The sequence below is a fragment of the Mus caroli genome, chromosome 7 (genome assembly GCF_900094665.2).
Source record: "Mus caroli chromosome 7, CAROLI_EIJ_v1.1, whole genome shotgun sequence".
NCBI classification, from domain to species: domain Eukaryota; kingdom Metazoa; phylum Chordata; class Mammalia; order Rodentia; family Muridae; genus Mus; species Mus caroli.
Window position 1 is genome coordinate 39521243 of NC_034576.1, and position 22894 is coordinate 39544136.

The following is a 22894-nucleotide window of genomic DNA, read 5'->3' on the forward strand; positions in this document are numbered from 1 at the left end:
ATGTGTGCCTATATACATATGAGGAGGCCAGGAAAAGATATCAGAACACTTGGAACTGGAATTATGGTGGTTGTGAGCAACTATGCAAGCACCAAAAATCAAAGCTGGATCCTCAGGAAGAGTATCCAGTGCTCTTAGCTAACTACTACACCATCTCACCAGCCCCAGGAATTTATTTTCAAATACTCCTTTGGTATGTCTATAATTTTATCATTCTTTTTAAATGATGAAATCAGACTTTAATACTAATGAGATGGATGTGTTGTTTTAATTTTTACCAGAATAATTCAAGTTGGCTGAATCTTTGATGTTTCAGGGAATAGATAGAACTATCATATCATCAATGATGCTCACAGTTGATAGTTGATTTTTATTAATAAACATTGTCCCAAATAAGCACATAGTATAAAATGACAGAAGAGGTTTAGGACCATTTCAGAGATTATTGGAAATTCTGACATAATCACAGGCAAAACTTTATTTAATTACTATATTAGTCAGGTTCTAACATAGGTGCAGGAATGCCCCAAAGCAGGACAGATGTCCTTACCAGATGCTCTTACCAGAGAGAGTGAGTGCAAGCAGCTGAAAGCAGAGATCCCTTTTGTCCATGTTCATTTATATGGGTCACCACCAAAAAGGGTGGGACAGATTTAAAGTATAACTTCCTCCTTCAAATAATCTGATCAAGAAAGTCCCTCCCAGGACTATCAAGTACTTGGGTTTTAGTTAATTCTATATGCAGTGAAGTTAACAACCAAGATTAGCCATTATAATGACTTTTTATGAAACTCAAATCAGCAACTCAGACTACATTTTGTTTGCTTGATTGATTGATTGTTTGTTCAAGACAGGGTTTCTCTGTGTAGCCCTGGCTGTCCTGGAACTCACTTTGTAGACCAGGCTGGCGTCGAACTCAGAAATCTGCCTGCCTCTGCCTCCGAAATGCTGGGATTAAAGGTGTGCACCACCACTGCCTGACTCAGACTACATTTTTTTGATCAAACATTCTAGCAAATTACAATCCAGATATACTGGTTTGACTCATGCTGAGGGATAATGGACTTCTCAACCTTCTAAGTCCTTTATTCTGTAATTAAGATATGATGTTTCTTCCAAGCAGAAAACTTTACATACAGACTGAAAACACAATGTGAAGGTATGATTAGAATCTGAGCCATAGTGCTTCTGGCAACAGTCATTGGTATTGCACTGTGTGGTGGCCCAAGGGCAAGTGTTGTCTGTCCAGAACCAAGGTTGCAGTGAAGTCAGGTGACACAACAAGCCTAACATTTGTCTTTGCACATTCAGAAGTCATACAGGGCTGTCAGTTTGTTTACAACTTTTACATTTAGTTACATGATTCCACACGTGGCCATAACCCATGGTTTATGAATCTATGGTCTGTACTTGGGTTGTAACTATTGATGAGTGATCTAGAATAACCCCCTAATGAGGAGTTGGAGATACAGATCAGTGGTAGAGATTCTGCATAGAATCCACAATAGCAGTGTTGGGAGCTACAGGACAGCCTAGTGGTTTAAGTCTGGGCTAAACGTTCTAGATAGAAATGCTTACTGTTTTATTGATTTCATTACAGTGGGACCACAGCCAAGTTGCTTCATTATTCTGTGCTTCAGTTTCCTGATCTCAAACCTGGGAAAAATCTTAGTAACCATCTCCTAAACAAGGCTGTGAATTAGATTAGGCAACGTGGTGTATGAAGTACTCAGAGTAGCGCCTGGTCTACTATTATTTTTATCATTGTTGTTGTTATTAAAGTGAAATAAAATATTATATACTCAACAAGACTAAGATATCCAGCTCTTAGAGCAAAGCTTATTTAATAACTCACAGATGGGATTTAAAAGAATCTCTGATGAGCCTTTTAGAGGGAAGGAACTGAGGCACGAGGAAGGGTTCACCCACTTATAGAACAAGACAGTATCTGGCCATGAAAAAGAATATATCAGACTTTCTTACCTCCAGCCTAGAGCTCTTCCTGAGTATCTCAGTATTTATCAAATGAGCATTGATGCTCAAGCTGTACCCTCCTGACAAAGTCTGGGCACTCACCCTGCCATGGGCTTTCCCCACAGGAGGGTGATGTGAGTGAGAGGCAGTCTGGGAGACAAGCTACAGATGCTTTGAGAAAGGAGTGAGGAATTAGATCTGCAGTTGTCAAGGCTCCTGCTCCTGTTCTCCTGGAAGATGTGCACTTGGCGTTTATGCAGCTTTAAAGTGATTATTTCACGAGAAAGAAAATCTCTTGATCACATTCCTTAATGTTTTCTAAGTGAACATTTGGTATTTAGTGGCTAAGTAAATTTACTTTTCTATAATGAACAAGGTGGATGATTGAAAAACATTTACTACACTGAGGTACAGTGCCTGCTGTCCAAAGGATTACTTAACTCACAGCTTAAATGCTCATAGTTTTTGGAAAGGCAAACAGATTTTTTTTTGAGAGAGAGAAATAAGGGGAAGGAGAGAGATAAAAAAGAGAGGGTGGGGGAGGGGGGAGGAGGGAGGAGTAGAGGGAAAGGGAGAGAGAGAGAAAGCTCAGAATTAACAGCTTTGTTCCCATTAAAACCTAACATGTGAAGATATGTTTGTTTTCTTGTGAGCAATGTGATAGATTGACATACATTTTTTTCCAATGCTGAACCACCTGCAGTTTTATAACAAAACCTGCTTTAGACAGAGACTTCTCTGTGACCACTTGCAGAGCTGAATAGACATTAAATCAGTGACATTGATCTGACAAACAACAACAACAACAACAACAAACCAAAAAAACCAACAGCAAATAAAAAAAGCCAAAACAAAAAAGGTGCTACTACTCTTGAAGTCAATTTTTTTTTTGTTGACTGTACATACATAAATCTGTCTTAATCTGGGTGTGGTGACAACGCCTTTAATTACAGCCCTTGAGAATCAGAAACAGATCTATGTGAGTTTGGGGTCAGCCTTGTCTACAGTCTACATTCTAGGCCAGCAAAATGAGATCCTGTCTCAAAAACAAAGACATCTTAACACCGTGATGATAGTAAGAAATAGAAAACAAACTAGCAAAACCAGAAGTTTGTCCCAAGAATGAGATGGGGAGAATTTCACCAGCCAGGGCTGTGGATGGTGGACAGTAGGAGAAAGCAAGAGAGCATTTGTGCTCTGGTCATCAGCGTAAATGGGATGTCCCTGGGATTCCTTTACAGTGACTTTAATTTTCTTGCCTTTGTGTTTCAGATTCAAGGGAAAAAAATATTGAGTGACTGGTCTCTAAGGCAGTGAGTATGTCTCAACTTTCCTAATACATTCTTTAATACATCTCATGTTGTGGTGACCCCCAACCATAACATTATTTTCACTGCTACATTGTAACTCTAATTTTGCTACTTTTATGAATTATAATCTATTTGTGTTTTCCAGTGGTCTCCGGTGCCCTGTGAAAGGGTCTTTTTATCAACCAAAGGGGTCATGATCTACAGGTTGAGAACTTCTGCTCTGAGGCCAGGGAGACAGTGGCACCATAGACATGGACAATGGAACCATTCCCAAAGGAAGGGGGATGATTCAAGCTAGGCAGCAACCTCCAGATGCACCCATAAATCCAAGACAAAGATACAACCAAAAATCATTTCTGACTCCTGCTTCTTGTTTCTACAAACAAACATCACTGGTCCACCCTCCTGCCCACAGCCCCTATGAACTCTGTCTAAGCACTTGCCTCTGATTTACACTTGGAAAATACTTGCAATTCTTAACCCCTCTAGATGCAATATACCCAGTGCTTTCCATATTATAGACTAGAATTTCTCATTAGCGTAAGCTTTGGTTGTTGTTTTAGTTATTTAGTTATTGCTTGGGTGGAAGCTCATGATAAAAATGCTAGTTGAAAGGATTTATTTGGCTTATACTTCCATATTACTGTTCATTATCAAAGGAAGTTAGGATAGGAACTCAAGTAGGAGAGAAACTTGGTGGCAAGAGCTGATGCTTGTATCTCACAGCTTGCTCAGCTTGCTTTCTTATAGAACCCAGGGATGGCACCTCCCACAATGGTCTGGATCCTCCCCCATCCATCACTAAGTAAGAGAATGCCCTACAGCTACATCTTATGATGGCATTTTTCTCAGATGAGGTTCCCTTCCTTCAAATAACTCTAGCTTACGTCAAGCTGACGTAAAACTAGCCAGCACAGCTGTCCAGAGTAGTAACCAGCTCATTGCTCTGATAACCATCTTTTATGTCCCCACTACCCTATCACTGGATATAGAGTACCTAATCCAAAGCTTTAGGTGTTAGGCCCTGCTGACAGCTAACAGTGCTACTGAAGGGACTGGACCATAAGGGCCATAACTTCATCAAGATACAAATGTACACCTGGGGTCATATTTTGATGGCATTATGGGAAGGTGGTAGAGAGTTAAGAGGGGGATGGCTGAAGAAAGTAGGTCACTTGGGCATATCTCTGGAAGGTATGTCTTATCCTGTGGCTTGTCCTCTCTCACTCTTCACCTCCTGTCTACCATAAGAAGAGACGTTTGTCCTAATGGCATGTCCCATGATGCTCTGCTTCATCACATATGAACACCATAGCTAAAGAGACCATCTAAAACCATGATAGAATGCTTGGAGGTTTGTTTTACAAGAAAAGTGCTTGCTACTAAATTCTTATTTTCAGAATCTGCATCTGAGAGATCTCAGCCTATGAAACAGTCCTTTTAAAAAAAAATAGCAATTAATTTGATTGATGGGTGTTTTCCCTTAGTGGCCTTGACAGCCGCCTCAGTGGATGATGAAACAAGTCTCTGCTTTCCAGCTGAAGCATGGCTGGGAAGCATCCGATGGAAGCCAGGTATCCTGATTTCAATTTCATTTGGCTTTCCCAGTGGATAAAAACCAGAGGGGTTGATACATTGTACATGTTTCTTGGTGAAAATGTTTCTTGATTATAAGAACATAGGATAATTCAGCACAGTGACTTCCAGTTTCCTATAGGTGAGATGGGTCACCACTTTACTTGTCCAGGAATAAACTTTAAAAGGGCTTATTAAAGGCTTTATCAGAGCTTCGCCCCTACCCCTTCACTGCAGTACTCACTGTTTCTGTGTAAACCAAAGACTTCTCCCTGCAAACAGACATAGCTCTTGGCTCTTCTATCATATAAGCATGTTCCATCCTGAACACTCAGCAGACACAAGGGCCAGGGAGAAAAAGCTCCTCAGAACAGCTTTCAGTGGTTCTTCTCTAGCTTCTTTTCTCTTGGAGATCTGAAGTACATTCCACAACCTCTCCAGAGTCAATTGCATTTATCCTCAGTTTCCCATAAGCTACACTTACTATTACTACCTACTATTTAGATCCCTCACCTCTCAGATGCAGTGATACCCAGTGCTTTCTATCATGTCACCGATGGAATGGGCCCTGGCTGTCCACAGTAATAGCCTGCACATGAACTCAACCTATCTCAATATTTTGCTTCTTTGCTTGTCTCATTCCTCTCTGCGTGCTTTGTGAGGTCATTTTCTGCTGTGCTTTAGGTTTTGATCCACCCTCCCCCGCAAAAAAACAAAAAAACCAAAAAACCAAACAAACAAACAAAAAAAAACATGTGTATTGAAATTGTGGTCCTCATCTTGTAGGGCTATTGGGGTGGTATGAGGGCACCAGCTTCATCAGTGCATCAACCCATTGATAAAATTATAATTTGATGGCCTTTCTGGAAGATGACAGAAAGTAAGATTTGGAGCTTGTTTGTCTTAGCTTCTCCCTTTCTTCTTCACTTACCCCATCCCTTCCATGAGGTATCAGTAGCATCCAAAGCTTCGTTGCAAGATCTGTTCTGGTGTTATTTAAGATGATGGAGAACTGCTTTTGGCCTGGGCAGAAAGTTCTTTCAGACTCTGGGAAATAGCTCTAGGGAATTTAATGTCACTACACATCTACATGAATGAAATTGATTTCCTATGTGGATTAACTTCTGTAAGAAGTCTCTCTCTCTCTTTTCTTTCCTCTTCCAAGATGTGTGTGTCTCTGTTCATGCAGAACATTATTTTACAAGATAGAAAATATTTTCCCAAGCTGTTGTAAATTATTATCGAACAATGGGGCCCTTTTTCCAGCCATCATTCCCGCACCACCTGGCCAGGCTCAGATAAATGGCCTATTGTGGAGGCGCACAGAACTGGATGAATCACGATGTTATCCTGGGAGTATGGCAGCCTGGTACATAGGTGATGAAAAGTCTGAAATTGTGCTCCTGTGATGAGCTCCTGGAGGGGACAGCTTTGCTATGATTAAAGCCCATCCTGGATAACTCTGTAGGCATAGGTCCAGCTGCCCAGGTCTGGGTTTAGATGATAACACTTTACTCATTGCCTTCTTCCAAATAGCTAACTTTTGCCAGGAATAAGCCATCCAAAATCCAGTTAGTGGGACATAAGTGGCACAACTTTCCTAATTTTACTTTCAGTTTATCAGTATTAAGACTCATCATGAGACTGAAGCAGAAAGATCAGGAGTTAGAGTCAACCTGGGCAAGGCAGTAAGTTTAAAACCAGCTGACCTACACAGTAAGACCTTGTCAAAAAAAAAAGGAAAAGAAAAAGAAAAAAAAAGAAGAATAAGAAAGATCTGGGTATGTAACACAATGCTATGGCTGTTGCTTGGTAAGTGAAAGACCTAGAGTTCGATCCTAAGCCTGGAAAACAACATCAGAATAATATTACAGAATATCTGACACAGACATCATAAAGAAGGGAACGTTATTTTTGGCTCTTGAACCTGGAAGATTCAGTTCATCGCATCAGATAGGGTGTGGCATGGCACATTATTACATTTATTGTGTCCAAGAAACAGAAAGAGCTCATATTTGTGCTTGCTAGCTTCTTCCAGGATGCAAAGAGAGGGCATGCACATGCTCACTAGTTCCCTTCTTTAGCGTAGGGAATGATACCACCACACTCAGGGAAGGTCTTTTCTCCTCAACTACTGCTCTTTGAAAAGGCTCTTCTCACATTCTCAGGGGCATGCTTCCTCAGTCTCTTAGGGGATTCTGTATTCAGTGAAGGTATTGGTCGAGATTAAGTACCTCAGTTATCTTAAGGTTGAGATTCATCCATAGTTGTCTTTCTGGTGACTGCCCCCACAGTGTGTGTGTGTGTGTGTGTGTGTGTGTGTGTGTGTGTGTCTGTGTCTGTGTCTGTGTGCGTGTGTGTGATGAGAAACACTGCCTTTTGAGACCATGGTTCCAAGAGCATTGTATAGACTCCCCATCACAGAGTTTGATGGAATCCAAGGTATCTCTTCTGTCCAAATGGACCACTAGAAAACTTTCAAACTTAAGAAATGGAATTTTACAATTCAAAACCTGTAGGTATTTTAAAATGCTGTTGGTACTGATGTGTTGTGTAACACTGTCCTCAGAGCAGTAACAGACATTACTATTTTTATCAGAGCAGCTGTGATTACTCACAGGAGCCCTTCATCAAGGTCAGGCCTGTTGATGTCTCCCTTATGGAAGGAGAGTTCAGGAAGATCGTTAGATCTACACCTGAGATGCCTCTTTCTGCATCACCCTTATAGCTGCATGTGATCCTGCCCAGCTGCCTGTGGTCTCAGGAAGGGCTGGATTAAATAGGAAGCTGAAGATTAGCTAAAGGACTCCATCTACACAGCTATGGTGAAGTTGCCAGGCTGGATGAGACCTTTCAGGAGTGCAGCTCTTTGATGGTCACCCACAGTCCTATAAGTAGCATCTCAGTCATACTCCTGTAAGGAATCCCAGTAAGCCAGGCATGGTGGCACACAACTATAATCATAGCACTCAAAAGGCAGAGGTATATAGATCTCTGTGAGATCAAAGCCAACCTGGTCTACATAGGAAGTTCTAGAACAACCAGGGTTACAATGTAGTGAGACCCTGTCTCAAAGGAATAAAACAAATAATCCCATAAACTCATTGCTTCACAACAAGTAGATGAAAGTATTACTTTGGTTTTCCATTGGTGCCCTATCTTGGGTGAGTAGATGTTTGTTCACCCCAGGAAAACATGTTGCATTGACTGTTTGTTACTGTAGTTGTAAACTATGTTAATATTTCTTTCAAACGTGTTTATTTAATGAGATTGAAATGTCTATGTCTTGCATGGAGCATTAGGATTTTTTAAACATTTTTTCCAGTGTTAGGCATGGAATCCAGAGCTCCACATTATTATTATTATTTTTTAGATTTTTGTATGAAAGAATATTTAAAACCATCTTTAATATCATTACTTTTAGACTAACACTTCGAATGACTTGATGATGCTTCTCCCCATTCCCTATGCATATATTTATAGCTCATATTAACTTACTTGGCATATCAGATATCATTAAATGTTATTTACAAAGCCATATTTGAAAATGCTATCACATACTGTTTCTTATTGTGTTTAGTCATCCTGGTGTTGTTAGAAACTTTAGATTGTTTGCCATCTCTTGCTCTTTACATTGCCACCAATCTGCAAAGCCTTTGAAGTGTTTTCTCTTCACCTAGGATGTTCTCCCGAGCTTCTAAAATCAAAATCACTTACCCCAGAATTCTGGGCTGCTAAGTAGCTTTTCAGAGATTTGAGTTTCCCTCAAGTAAATGTGGTCTCTTCCCCCCAAAAAGCTGTGGTTTGTGAGACTTTTCTCTTGCTTGTTAAAGAGTCTCTGGTTTGTTTGCTCTTACCAATAGCTCAGTTGGTTAGCAATAACCTTCCCCATGAAGAGGGTGGAGAAATCTAAACATGGAGAATGGGATCTCGTTCCTGGTTGTGCTGAGTCAGCTTATGTGACCTCACTATGATGTATCCAATATCCCAGTCCTCCCCAGTGTTTTGTCCTGCTCTGAGTGTCGCACCCTTACTTTTTCTGTGTATCTCGGCAGGTGGTGCTCTCCCTCTGGACTCAGCTTGCCCCCTCTTCCACCAAGTTTCAAAAATTTTGTGTTATTCCAGAAAACAACCTAGCTGACCACCTTGATGGTAAGGCAAAGCCCCCTCCTTTTTTTAGATTCCTAATACCAATTTTCATGAAATGGATTCTGCAAGTATCCACCCAGTGAATAAAAGCATATCTATGTGGAAGGAAATGCATTTAAGAAGACTAACATCAGACCCTCTATCTCCCTCCTACCAACTAATGAGAACCGGACAACTGGGAGACATAGGGAGCCTTTGTGCTCACAGATAAGCACTAGGCGACCCAGAAATGTTCAACACTCTCTTTAAAGAGAGAGATGTATAACCTGTTTTCTACTCAGAAGGCTTGGTGCAGATGTGGGTAATAGACTGGTGATCTTAGTACTATCTGTGTGGCTGAGACCACAATGGATCCTTCCCCAGACTCTTATCATAAGCTTGTTTTTCTCAGTTACTCTAAAGGACCCACCATTATGGAAGCTGTCACAAGTGTTTCATGAAAAAGTTTGGGGCTGGAGAGATAGCTCCGTGGTTAAGAGCACTGACTGCTCTTCCAAATGTCCTGAGTTCAAATCCCAGCAACCACATGGTGGCTCACAACCATCTGTAATGAGATCTGACGCCCTCTTCTGAAGACAGCTACAGTGTACTTAGATATAATAATAAATAAATCTTTAGAAAAAAATTTAAAAATGTTTTGATATAGTTGTCTCTTAAGCTTTGTTATGCACATAGGATTAAATTATTACCAGAAAAAAACTTTCATCAAGTTAGGATGTGCTTAAATAGGTGTAAAATAACTATTTGTAGTCAATTCCCATACTGCAATGTGTTGAGCCCAACTGCTTTTTGCCTCCTGTGGACTACTACCCTGCTGGCTGTGGTGTTTGCAGATCCCCTATAGGGGCAGGTAAAGGGGATCTTCACATTTTGTTCGATTTTAATTTCTTTTAAATGGCTTTTAATTGTGTGTGTACAGGAATACGCACATGTATGCAGATGCCTATGCTGTTCAGAAGACAATGTAAGGTACCATGTAACCAGAGTTACAAGCAGCTGTGAGCCTCCAGATGATGGGGCAGCGAAAACTCCATCCATATGCTTCACAAACAATCTAGAACACAGCTCTAATTGAATCCTGTTTTGCTCATCTGCCCGAAAAAAATGTCATGTTCCTGAGAATATGCTGTTGGTCATGTGGTTCCTTCTAAAAAAAACAAGTGTCTCCACACCACTTCCAAAGCTTCCGTGAAGAAAAGTAACAATGAAATACTTGGCCTCCAGTTTTTGTTTGTTTTTGTTTTCTCCTTGGAGACAGCAGTTGTGAGCTAAAACTGCCTCCCTCCATAGCTCATGGCCCGGACCTTTGCCAGGCTCATCTAATGGACAGTGATTGCATACAGATGAGGCCTGACCCCCAAGTGTAGTCACAGGAAACCCTAAACTCAAGGAGACATTAGGCACAGAGCTAAAACCTCACCATCACCTGCTTCTCTTCCTGGGCTCTGGATGTCAGCCCCTCTACCCAACACCTCAGTTCTGCTGTTTTGTAAAACCCAAGAGGTCTTCTAATGTGTTTCAGTGCTGAATGTAATGCATGAGTCTAGACATTTTAAAAGATTGATCAATTGATTTTTGTGTATGAGTGGGGTTTTTTCTGCATATACACAGGTATTCCAAGTGTGTGCAGTGCCCATGGAGGCCAGAAGAGGGCATCAGATCACCTAGAACTGGAGTTAACAGAGGATTGTGGGCATCATGCAGGTGCTAGAGGCTTAATCTGTGAGCAGCAAATGCTCTTAACTGATGAGCCATGACTCCAGCCTCCATCTTAGACATTTAAAAATAATTTACTTCCTGGTTTTTGAACTCTTACCATACTGAAATCTCTTCCCAGGTGGAAATGTAAGGAATGTTTGTACCTTCCCCTAGAGTCCCAACAACAAATTAGGGAATGACTGCACACAAGTTTACTCTAGAGAACCAATGAATTTATTGGGCTTCCTTACAAAGAATAGGTAAGGGGTTGATTAGAGGGCTGTGGATGTTCCTCCTACAGGCTGCACCTGAAAAGTCTTTACCCAGCAGAGATGAGAGCTTCCTTCTAGTTGCAAAGATGGATTTTTACTTCCCCTAACTTTCCTAGCGTTTATACTTAATGCTGACTAGTTTTATGTGAATTTGACATTGGATATAGTCAAGTGTGAGGAGGGAAGCTCAGTTAAGAACCTTCATAAGCTCAGACTGTCAGTGAGCCTTAATTACATTGATGTAAGAAGGCCCATTCCATTGTTGGTAGGCTCACCCTGGTGGTCCTGGGTTCTATAATAAAGCAGGCTTAGCAAGCCATGAGGAGCAAGGCAGTAAGCATCACCTGTCTATGGCCTCTGCATCAGCCCCTGTCTTCATATTCCTGCTCTGTTTTGAGTTCCTGTCCTGACTATAAGCTGAATAAACCCTCTCACAAGTTGCTTTAGGTCATGTTGTCACACCACAGTAACAGCAAGCCCTAATCTAAGACATTCCTCTAACTCCTCTCCGATATCGCATGCAGAGTTGTATACAACAGTGGTAGGGAGCACTTGAATATTTAAGTGAAAGTCTGCTGGCCCTCCCTACTCTCCAGGAAGGAGTGTAAATAGTCAACAAGCCTAGCTTGGATGAGCTTTTGTAAGCAGTAGCAGCTGAAGTGCCCAAGATGGTAGTTGCTTGGCTCCGAGGACAGTCATTTACAATAGGAAAGCACATAAATAAACAGCCTAGAACTTGCTGGAGTTTTATAAACAGACCAACACATCCCATGCATCTCCCAGGATCTCATCCTGTATCCTTTTTTAGCTTTTACCCCAAGGTGGTGAGCTATCCTGACTTTCATCACACTGGTTATGTTTGCTGCTCGCATTCTTTGTGGGAGTTTAATCATGAATCCTCCTGAGCCTGGCTTTATTAGATAAGTGTAATGTTGGTGAGATTTGTCTGGACTTGGCATATATATTCACCTGCATTGTGATCTACAATGGGTAAAATCTCTTCTCTGTTGGATGGACATTTGCCTAGTTTGTAGATCTAGCTAATATGAATTAGGCTGCTTACAAAATCTTCATCCAAAGCTGTGGTATATATAAGTATGTATTTCCATCAGGCTGACATCTCAGAAAATAATGGATGGGTATACAGTGGGCTTTACTGGATACTGGCAAAGGGCTTCCTAATGTGTGAGTAAATATTCACTTGGTTCTCTATCATCATGGATACGTGATAACTTCAACATTTTTTAGAATTCTCTTTTAATCTTTTATTAAACTTACTCTTTGACAATTTCAACCAAGAGGAAGAGCAAGAGCCTCTGGTGTTTTGTTTGTTTGTTTGTTTGTTTGTTTGTTTTTTCAGGGAGCCTCTAGCGCTTTCCTGGCTGACACATAAGCAGGTATCCCCACTTGTCATCAGGATTTGTGTTAAATAAATCCTGAATATTAGGTATAGCATTAATCATCTATACAGGCGATCACACTTCTCATAGTCATTACTGGACTTAACAAGTGATCTATCAGTCCCACTCCCTTCCCCTCTTGTCCCTCCCACCTTCCTATCTGTGTCTATCTCTGTCCATTCCCAGTAAACGCCCTCTCTGTTTTCATATCCCCCGTGTTCTGATATCCTCTCCATCCCTTTCACCCTGCTCTGGTCTCCTGGCTTCTACAGGTATTACAAGTTAAATACATAGTTTTAAAGGTCAGAAGCTAAGATCCACAAAAGAGTGAGAACACTAGAATTTGCTGTCTTCCTGAGGGTCACCTCACTCAGTATAACCCTTTCCAGTTCCATCTTGTACCTGTAAGTTTCATAATTTTATTTTTACATCTAAATAAAATTCCTCTGTATGCATTACATTTTCATTATACCTTTGTCTGTTGGTGGATATCTGAACTGACTCCTAGCTATGTTGGATAAAGCAGGAATAAACACGGATGAGCAAGAATTTCTCTAGTAAGATGTGGTACTTTTAGGGAGCATGCCCTGAGTGGTCTCAAAATAGTTGTATTTCTAGCTTTTTGAGGAAGCTGCACACTGATCTCCATAATGACTGCACAAATTTACAGCCCCACTGAGAATGAACAAGCATTCTTTTCCTCTGGTTCTCATCAGCATTTGTTGTCATTTGGGTTTTGATGACAGCCATTCTGACTGGGATGAGATGGAATCTCAAAGTACTTTAAACCTATATTCCCTGATAGAATTATGTTGTCTCCTTTTTATTTTTATTTTTACCTTATTTGTTTATGACAGGATGTTGCTATGTAACCCCTATCTGGCCTGGAACTCAAAACATAAACCAGGCTAGCTTCAAACTCAACAGAGATCCATCTGAAATTGAAAATGTGAGTTACTGCCCTCTTTAAAGAGTGAGCCACTCTTTAAAAGTTGACTAGTTTTAAAGGTGATTATTAGCTTGCTTCCCTCCCTGTTCTTTCTATCTCTCATTCTATGTGAAGATCTATGACCCATTTCTGGTTCAGTTGTTCATTTTTTAGTTTGATGAGGGCCCATAAGTCAGTTGTTGGACTCATTTTCTGAGCACGCAGAATTCTGTTCAAAAGTCCCTGAGCATACCTGTGTCTTGTAGAGCAATCCTCCCTTTTCTAGCAGTTTCAGATCCTAAGTCCCCTGATCTCATTTAGGATTGACTTTTGTAAAGGTAAGAACTAAGGATCTAGTCTCACTCATCTACACGTAGAGAGCCACTTTCCCCAAACCCATCATTGAAGATGCTGTATTTTCGACAATGTATAATGCAGATATCTGCCAAAATCAGATGGCTAAGTTTTGTGGACTTGTATCTGAATCCTCTTGTCTATTACCTTGATTTCTGTCTGCACTTTTATGCCAGCAACAAGCTGCCTCTAGCACTTTGACTTAGAATTCTCCTTGCTCAATTGCTGTTATTCATAGATTTGGGAATATATATATATATATATATATATTCCAAAGACACTACATATTTTGTTTATGCAGCCTTTTTATTTATCATTTTCCTTAGATTAAATTTCATGATTTTATTTTGACAACTAGCTAAAATTCCTCTGTATGTATCATATTTTCATTTCCCCTTCACTTGTAAATGTTTGTTTATCATTTTCTTTGGATGGGCAAATCCTTCTACCTTGCCCTTGGGTCCTGTTATTTTATCTTCTCCACATTCCATTCTCTTGATGTTGCTTTCTGCTAAGCTTTTGCTTGAATCACTGAAATTTTCACATCCAGCTTCATTTCAGATTGAAATTTCTTCACTATTTCTCTTTAGTGAGTCCAGATTTCATTTCCTGTTTTAGCCTCTTATTTTACTCAGTTGTTTGTGCTTCCTTGGGCTTCCATTGGTTCATTCAAACTGTCTTTAAGTTTGTGTGGGTGTTTTTTGAATTTGTTGGATTCTTTGAACATGTTTATAATTGTGCTTTTGGACTTTTTCTGGCATTTCATCTACATTGTTTTCTTAGGTTTCTAACTAAAGAATCATCATGACAAAAAGAAACACAGAGAAGAAAAGGTTTATCGTGTCTTACTTGTCTACATTATACTCCATCACTAAGGGAAATCAGAGCAGGAAACCTGGAGGCAGGAACTGATGCAGAGACCACGGAGGAGTGTTCTCCCTAAATCACTGTCCTGAGACTGCACTCCTCAATACAGTGTCAGCAAAGTGAGGTTGTGCTTCGTGGTCTATATTCTAGAAAGTCCAAGCTCTCCTCTAAACTACACTGACTTGAACTATCTTGTTGCTAAACTTCCTCCCCAGAGAGAAACATAAATAAGTCTATCTCTTGTCCTAATGTCCTAACAGTAAATGGAGGTACAATTCTGCCTAAGTTTACTCTGGGGAACCAATAACTCTATTGGGCTTCTTTACAGAGCATAGGCAAGGCTTTACTTAAAGAGTTGTGGGTGCTCCTCCACCAACAGACCTTACCTGCAAAGCTTGACCCAACAAGGGTAAGTGTTTCCCCCTAGCCACATAGATGGAGCCTTCCCTTCCACCATATTCCCCAGCCTCCCTGAGACCATGAGAAACCAAGGCAGAATTGCTTACAGCAGGTAGAAGAAAGAGGCTGGATAATCAGGTAAGGACCTTCTAACCCTCTTCACCCCTCCATAGTGAAATGTTAACAGCTGGGACAATCCTATTGTAAGGGGGGCACAGCTCAACTCCACGGTATGGTAGTTGCGTGGCTCAGAAGACAGTCACAACCCATCTCCTGTCCCACCACTTATACACAGCATCCACACCAAATATTGTTTTTGTCTTTTCATCCACTGTGTATGCCATCATGTTGACAGCCAGGCCTCAAGCAACCAACACATAAATGGCTACTTCCGAGCCCCAGTGTTTCATTTCTATCCTGATGTGGCTCATATTAGTGTCTGTAGAATCCCAACTCTACCCCTGCCTTAGGATTCTTGGGCTTTTCTCCTCATGCATAGATAGCTCCAGTCTCTACTTTACACCATTGATAGATGTGACCTTTTCATGGACAAAATTGTCTAAGTTTTGTTGCTTCCTGTTCCATAGACATCAGGAGTGAAGAAGCAGACAGGCAAGAGGGTGAAATAAAAGTGTTTTTTGCATAAAGCCAGCTGTTTAGGAAGGTCTATCCTTTTTTGGGGGTTTTTTGTTTTGTTTTGTTTTGCTTTTTAATTTTTGCTTGGTTTACTAAGATGCTGGCATTTGATCCCAAATCCAAATTTGAAACTATAAACAGACTTTAGGTGACTAAAATGGATGCCCTCAGAAGTAAGGAAAAGATATAAGAGCTTTTTGAGGAATGTTGTAACTGGAACTACTTTTGGGGTTCTGGGAAACAAACAAGAAGGGAGGAAGCTAATGACAGTTGAGTCATCAGTGGGATATAGCCACAGTAATCTGGATGAGATCCACAGGAGAATATTGAGAATTGGTGGACACTCTTCAGGCCAATCATAGTCAAGCTATGATGGTATGGTTATTCATTTGTCAACTTGTTCCATGGTAGATTCAGGGCTTCTTTCTACTAACTTACTGAATAATGTGAAAGCAAAGTCTCTCAGAGCTAGAGTTCTACAGTTGTATGTTCCTGGAGTCGTGTGTACTAGTTTCCGTATTCCTGGAGGCAGGATGGGACACCGATAGCCTCTGACTCATTAAGCATTTGTGCCCACTATATCTGTCTTCTGATGAGCTGATAGTCAGCAGAATAGAATTCTGTCACTAAGATCTTAGTTGACTGCTCAAGGGAACCATTGTCTGTTTCCTGCTGAGATGGCTGCCTGAGAAGCATCATGGCATGAAACTTCTTGTTGAGTTCAGCCATAGTGCTGTGTTATCCCATTGCATGGGCTCAGAACCATCTTTCCTGCTCCACAGACTATCCTCCTAGACACCAAGGCCCAGCATTTTGGCCCAGCTTTCAAAGAACAAGTGTAATTACACTGACCTCTGAAAAAGAAAATCAACCTGCCTGCCTCAACATCCTAATATCCCCTCAGAGACCCAGAGTGATAGATATTATAGGATGCCCCCATCTGTCAAGCTGCCTTCAGTTGGTGAGATGTACAGGGGTGAGCAGCTAACTTGTGATTCCCTTCTTTGCCTTATGCAACAGTAATCCATCTGGTCTCTGGGCCATATACTGGCTTACCATGTCTGAAAGTGGAAACCTCTTCTCAGGACTCTTCAGTGGGGTTTCAGTTTTAACTGAGATTTTCTAGCTGCATCATCTCAAGACTTAGAGCAAGCATCAGAAAGGTATGGTTTCTACACACCAGGGGCTGGCACAAACTCAGAGCTCTGGAATACTAGGTTCAAGCTTCTATTGAAAGCACAGGGGAACGATTCATGCATGTATTTTCATGAGTTTCCAGAGCATGTAAGATGGCATTTGCAATGTGGGGCTGAGATGTTGTACTCGTTATAATTGGGTGAGTTGTTAATGCCAAAGCAGTTATGTCAACTGTTACTCAAGGAACTAGATGGCTTCTTATTTCTCTTTCCTGTTTTTTGTTTTGTTTTGTTTTGTTTTGTTTTGTTTTGTTTTGTTTTGTTTTGTTTTTTTGAGACAGGGTTTCTGTGTATAGTCCTGCTGGCTGTCCTGGAACTCAATTTGTAGACCAGGCTGGCCTCGAACTCAGAAGTACGTCTGCCTCTGCCTCCCGGCTTCTTATTTCTGATGGCTCTACCAAGTTCATCTCTCAAACTAAAGAAATGTCAGAAATTATTATCAAAGGCTACAATAGGTCTTTGTGTAAGGACAATTGACTCAGGTACAGGTAATTTCTAGACTTCCCCCAGGGCAGACATCATTATCCAATCCTAAACCTGAAAGCAGCCTTCTTAATATTCCACTCCCTCCATGAAGTTATAAGCTTATGCATGCAAGTTAAATTGCATGCCTGCTTTGTTCTCTGCTCAACTGGCAATGTCATTGCACTTGTGGTCTGTTCCCACATATGTTGCCTGCATGTAATCGTAAGAGCTCATTGCATACATTGATTATAACTACCATTCATTGTGCACCAGAGATTGTCTTAAGATGATAAGATTCCAGAGGATAAATACAAGGCTAAAGCTACCAAGACAGCTTTACTCCTGTGAATACAGGACATCCTCAATTTACAAGGGTCCCCCTAGAAATGCCACAGCCACCCTTGAGAAAGTGAGAGTTGCTGATGGAGAATGGAGTGTCCAATGGAGAAAAGGAAGTCAGAGGATGAAGATCCCAGTGGAGGAAGGTAGAACACAGAGCCTTGTCTGCATGGATGACTTACTCCCATTCCAATGCCTTTCTTCTTGGAAAAGCTGCAGAGACATATTTGTACATATATCTCTATACAAATCTATCTATGTAGGGCTGATAACAGAAATAAGGCCAAACCCCCATTAAGTCAGTGGCCAAAAAGCTGGCTATGAAGAAACCCATGAGCAGGCTACTTCAAAGGGATAACCAGAGGGAAGAGCTAACTGATCCTTTACTAGGGACCTGGTTCCAAGCTTGGCGAAAGCCCAGGCCATTTCTAGCCTAAGAAAAGTTGTAAATACAAGTTGTAAGAGAGGGAAAGGAGGAGTAGGTGGCTCCCAGATTAATTCCAGAAGTCTCCTGGCTGTTCCTGCAATCTGTCTGAACACACTTAATTACTCTGTACTCCATGCTTCTTTGTAAAGTGGCTTGTTCACTGTTACCATAGGAATCTCTTAGACACAAGGCTGATGAATCAGAGAATCAATTCAAGTGAGTCACTGTTGAAGGATCTGTGGATTTACAGAGCAGAGGACTGTCTGGGAAAGACAATACAATAGAAGGAAGAAGTGGAGGGTATAATGCCCTGAAACACAAGCTGGAGTGGGCTCACGAAACCCCTCAACTCATAGTGTCTTGGAAACAGCCTGTGAAGTATTTGTAAAGAAGTATAATTCTGTTTCAAAAGGATTAACCAGGGCTGGTGAAATGGCTCAGCGGGTAAGAGCACTGACTGCTCTTCCGAAGGTCCTGAGTTCAAATCCCAGCAACCACATGGAGGCTCACAACCATCTGTAATGGGATCTGACTCCCTCTTCTGGTGCGTCTGAAGTAAGCTACTGTGTACTTATGTATAATATTAAAAAAAAAAAAGATTAGCTGAAGACTAGTTTACACTCTCACATACATGGCCACTCAGGGATTCAAATTCCTTGACTGATTCTAAATTGGAAGTAAACCCAAATTCCCTTTGTTGCTCTCTATGGGTTATGCACAACTCATCAGCTGCTCATATGATTTCTGATATGCCTCTTTCTAGAAAATGTCAAGTAAACATTCATGGGAAGAAAGAAAAAAACAGGAAGGTAACACCTTTGATGATAGAATCAGAGGGAAGAAAAACTGAGGAAAGTCCAGGATATGGTTTCTATTCTGGTCCCTGATGGTTACTGCAGGAAGCTTGTGATGATCTATCTTGGTTGTCATCTTGATACACATGGAAAGAGGGGATCCTAATTGAAACATTGCCTGCATCAGACTATCCTCTGCACATGTCTAGGAACATTGTCTTGATTGCCACTTGACATAGGAAGGCTCAGCCCACTGTGGGCAATACCATCCCTATGCAGGTGGGCCTGGATTATATAAGGAAGTAGCTGAGCATGAGCCTAAGAGCCAGCCAGTAAGCAGCATCCCTCATAATCTCTGGCACAGGTTTTTGTCTTGAGTTCCTTCTGTCAGTGAAGGATTGTGACCTGAAACTATAAGTTGAAATAAACCTTTTCCCCCATATGTTGCTTTACTTATGATGTTTATCACTGCAAGAGGAAAAGCAATCTAAAATAAAGCTTTAAAATTTGTTTGGAAGGAGGTCCCCCATTCGTATACTCTTTGCAGTCACAGGACCCTGTCATTTAGTACATATCAAGTCCACAAAAGATCAGCTGACATTGACTATCTGTACTGAGAGCTGAAAACACACTCTCACAATGATATGAGCTCATATTACCCACCCCAGCTGTAGTTATAATGTGGGAATCTTTCTATGCATCTCCGTAACTGTCCTTTACAATTGAGCCAGTGTATCACTTTTCTAGTTTCATTCCTAATGGTCCACTTCAATCTGTTAGGCTCCACCTTAAAAAGGTTGGGACCCTTCCCAAAACAGCACTCTCAAATGGGGGCCAAGTATGAGCCCATGGGGCACATTTCGGTTCCCTTGGATCATTTCATTTAACCGGTGCCCAGCTTTCTGATCTCCTTTAGAAAAACCCAACACAACGTGAAAAACTCCCATAATACTATTTCCTTTGAATACCAATGATATTCTAGTGATTTCTTTCCTAGCTATGTCAGAGATTTTCAAATGCTCTGGTTCAAAATCTGAACACATTTTTTAAAGATTCCTGCTCACCTGTCTTCAGTCTTTGGTTTGTGAATACTGGAGGTAGAGAAAAATGCTTAAGCCCTTGGCTCAAAATGTCCTTAGAGAGTTGTTAAAATATCCTATCAAAAGTATTTTATAGCCCAGGGCTAGGAGATGGCACAGAGGGTGAAAATGTTTGCCAAAAGCCTGACAGCCTGTGTTCAGATCTCCTCAACCCAAGTGAAGCTCTGTATGTGATGGAGTCTATCTGTAATGTCAGCCCTCCTGTGGTGAGATTAAGAAACAGACAGGAGAATCACCTGAGAGCTCTTAGGCAGGCTAGCACAGCAATGGATGCAGGAGACAGTTGATGTGATAAAATACTTTCACAAAGCAACTTAATGACCTCAAAGTGTGGTCTATCATTGGAGAGGAAGCAAGGTAGCAGGAGTTTATGTCTTCAGCATCAAGAAGAGAGCAAGGAATGCATGTGGAAAAACTGGTGCTCAGTTCCCCTACTCCATTTTATACATTCTAGGATCCCCACCCAGGGAATGGTTCTTCCCACACAATTAAGATGATCTTCCAACATAATTCTAGTCATCAAGGCAGTACCTCACAGATATTCTCAAAGGCTTGATCTTAATCCCTTACAGGTATGCTAGGAGTATTCCCTCCTAGATGAGTCGAGATTCTCTCAACAGTTAACACTGTCATACACTCCTACACAGTGTATGTCATAACCTATGTGCTAGTTAGTATTTTTGTCAACTTGATACAAGCTAGGGTCATCTTGGAAGAGGGAACCTCAAATAAAAAGATGTGTGAATTAGATCGGTCTGTAGGCAATTATGGGAGGCATTTTCTTGACTAATAGTTGGCATGAAAGCGATCAGCCTACTGTTGGCAGTTTTGGCCCTGGGTATATGGTCTTGAATTATATAGAAAAACAAAAAAGCTAGCCAACCATAGAAAGCAAGGCAGTAAGCAGTGCTTATCAATGGTCTCTGCTTCAGTTCCTGCCTTCAGGTTTCATCTTGAGCTCCTGCCCTGACATTCCTTCAGTAAGCTGTAAGTTGAAGGAAAAGCCTTCTCTCTCCATGGTGCTTTTTTACTGCGATAGAAAGCAAACTAGGACACCTGCCTTGGAAAATTATAATCAAGCAAATTTGGAACGAAGTAGATTCCCAAACAGGACATTTCTGGGTACATCTGTATCACATGGAGGCCATCTGGAACACCACATGCTGTTAGGACCAATCTTTGAGCTACTATATTTGTGCTTGTTCCAACCCCATGAGGGCTGTGTGACCACATCTCCTTTAGCATGTGAAATGGAGACTGGATCTGAACCTCTGAGAAATGCAACTGGAGTTAGTGTGGGCACCATAGCAGGCAAAACCCTTGTTCCACAACTTGGTCAACTTTTCAGAAATTAGAAGGTCTTCCCAGAAGTGTCTGATGTTGACTCCTTGCCTATCAGGTTGAAACAAAAGACAGAAATTCATGACAAATCAGAAAACAATAATTTGAAAAATAAACAGAAAGGCCTGTGTGCTTAGAAAGAGACACTTACAGAATAGTCTTATTAGAACCATCGTTCAATAAGAGTACAAAATATTTGGTATTTTTGGTGAAGCTAGCCTTGGTGAAGGCTAGACTCATTCTAAGCTAGGTAGACCTCAGATGTCCATCTTCTTGTGGTGCAGACCAGCAACAAGGGGCTTCACTGGTACAGAGACAGATTCATCTCTCTGCTATTGCTGGGCAGTGACTGCTTTGCAGACCCTCAGCTCAACTCATTGGCTCATTTAATCCTCACCGAAGACCAAGCTTCCCTCCTATTCTCAGTCCTTGTCTACCTGACATATGGTGAAGGTTTAGGCAAGGTCATCTCCTGAATAGAAGAGGAACTTTGATTGGAATTAGTTTTTCTGAATACTCTGTTGTCATTATGCTGTGGCAGAAAATTCTCAGAAGCCACAGAGCTTGAGCTCTGGGGAAGGGGTTATCCAGAGGTAGACTCCAGTGTCCTGCCCTTGAACCCCTCTGTGGAGAAGAGACGAGTGCAAGAGGCATGACTCAGCACATCCCTCAGTGGCCTTGCCTTACTCTTCCTCCTTCTCTTGGGATGGTCCCTGTCATGGTGTCATGATTACTACCTTCCTATCATTATCTCTGCTGCTATTAATATCACATGAATAATTCAAACAGTAAACTTAGAGGCGCCTGGCTCCTCTTCTGCCCTGGGGAGCTGCCAAAGATAGCTCAGCCCCTGGCAACCGTGTAGCTGCTTGGGGAGGGCAAGAGGCTTGCTAAGAGGAAGCATCATTTTCTTCAATTGCGCATCTTCTGATTGTGTACTATGTCCCTGAGAGGATGGGGAGTCTCCTTACAGTGTTAGTCCCTCATTGTACTAGAAGCCAGGGGAGAGCATCAGCCCTGTTGGATGGCACTGATGTCTGCTTTCAGGCCAGCAGGTTAGTTTTTCCTCATGATTTTTCAGATAAAAATCTGTTCAGGACTGGGTGGGCCTGGGAACAGTTAATGGGAACCCTTTTTGTTATGAATCTGGTGGCAAGTATTGGGTACCCACTAGAGAAATCTGTGAGAAGCCATCTTGAGATGATAGATAGTCTGCTGTGGCTTCTCCTAGACCTCTATGCAGGAGGAATAGACAACAAAAGTCATCACAGTGTATGTTTGTATGTTGGGGGGGGGTGGATTAAGAACAGTGAAGAGGAAGATAAGTTGTACTCTCTCTGCAACCCAGACCGCTGCTCAAAAATGAGACCCAAGAGGGGACACAGAGTTGCTTTTTTAACCTAGTAGCCAGCCTGGAACTGAGTGACTAAGTCTTACCTATTTACCCAGGAGTGTTCTGAGCGAAACCCTGAATGCCCTACTTTTTTAATTTTTTAAAGATTTTTTTTATGTATATGAGTGTTTGCCTGCTAGTATATAAGTGTACCATTTGCATGCAGTACCTGCATCTGCAGAAGCCAGAGAGGGCATCAGGTTCCTCTGGAGTTACAGTCAGTGGTGGCTCCTGGGAACTGAAATTAGATCCACTTCTTCTTCTTTTTTTTTTTTTT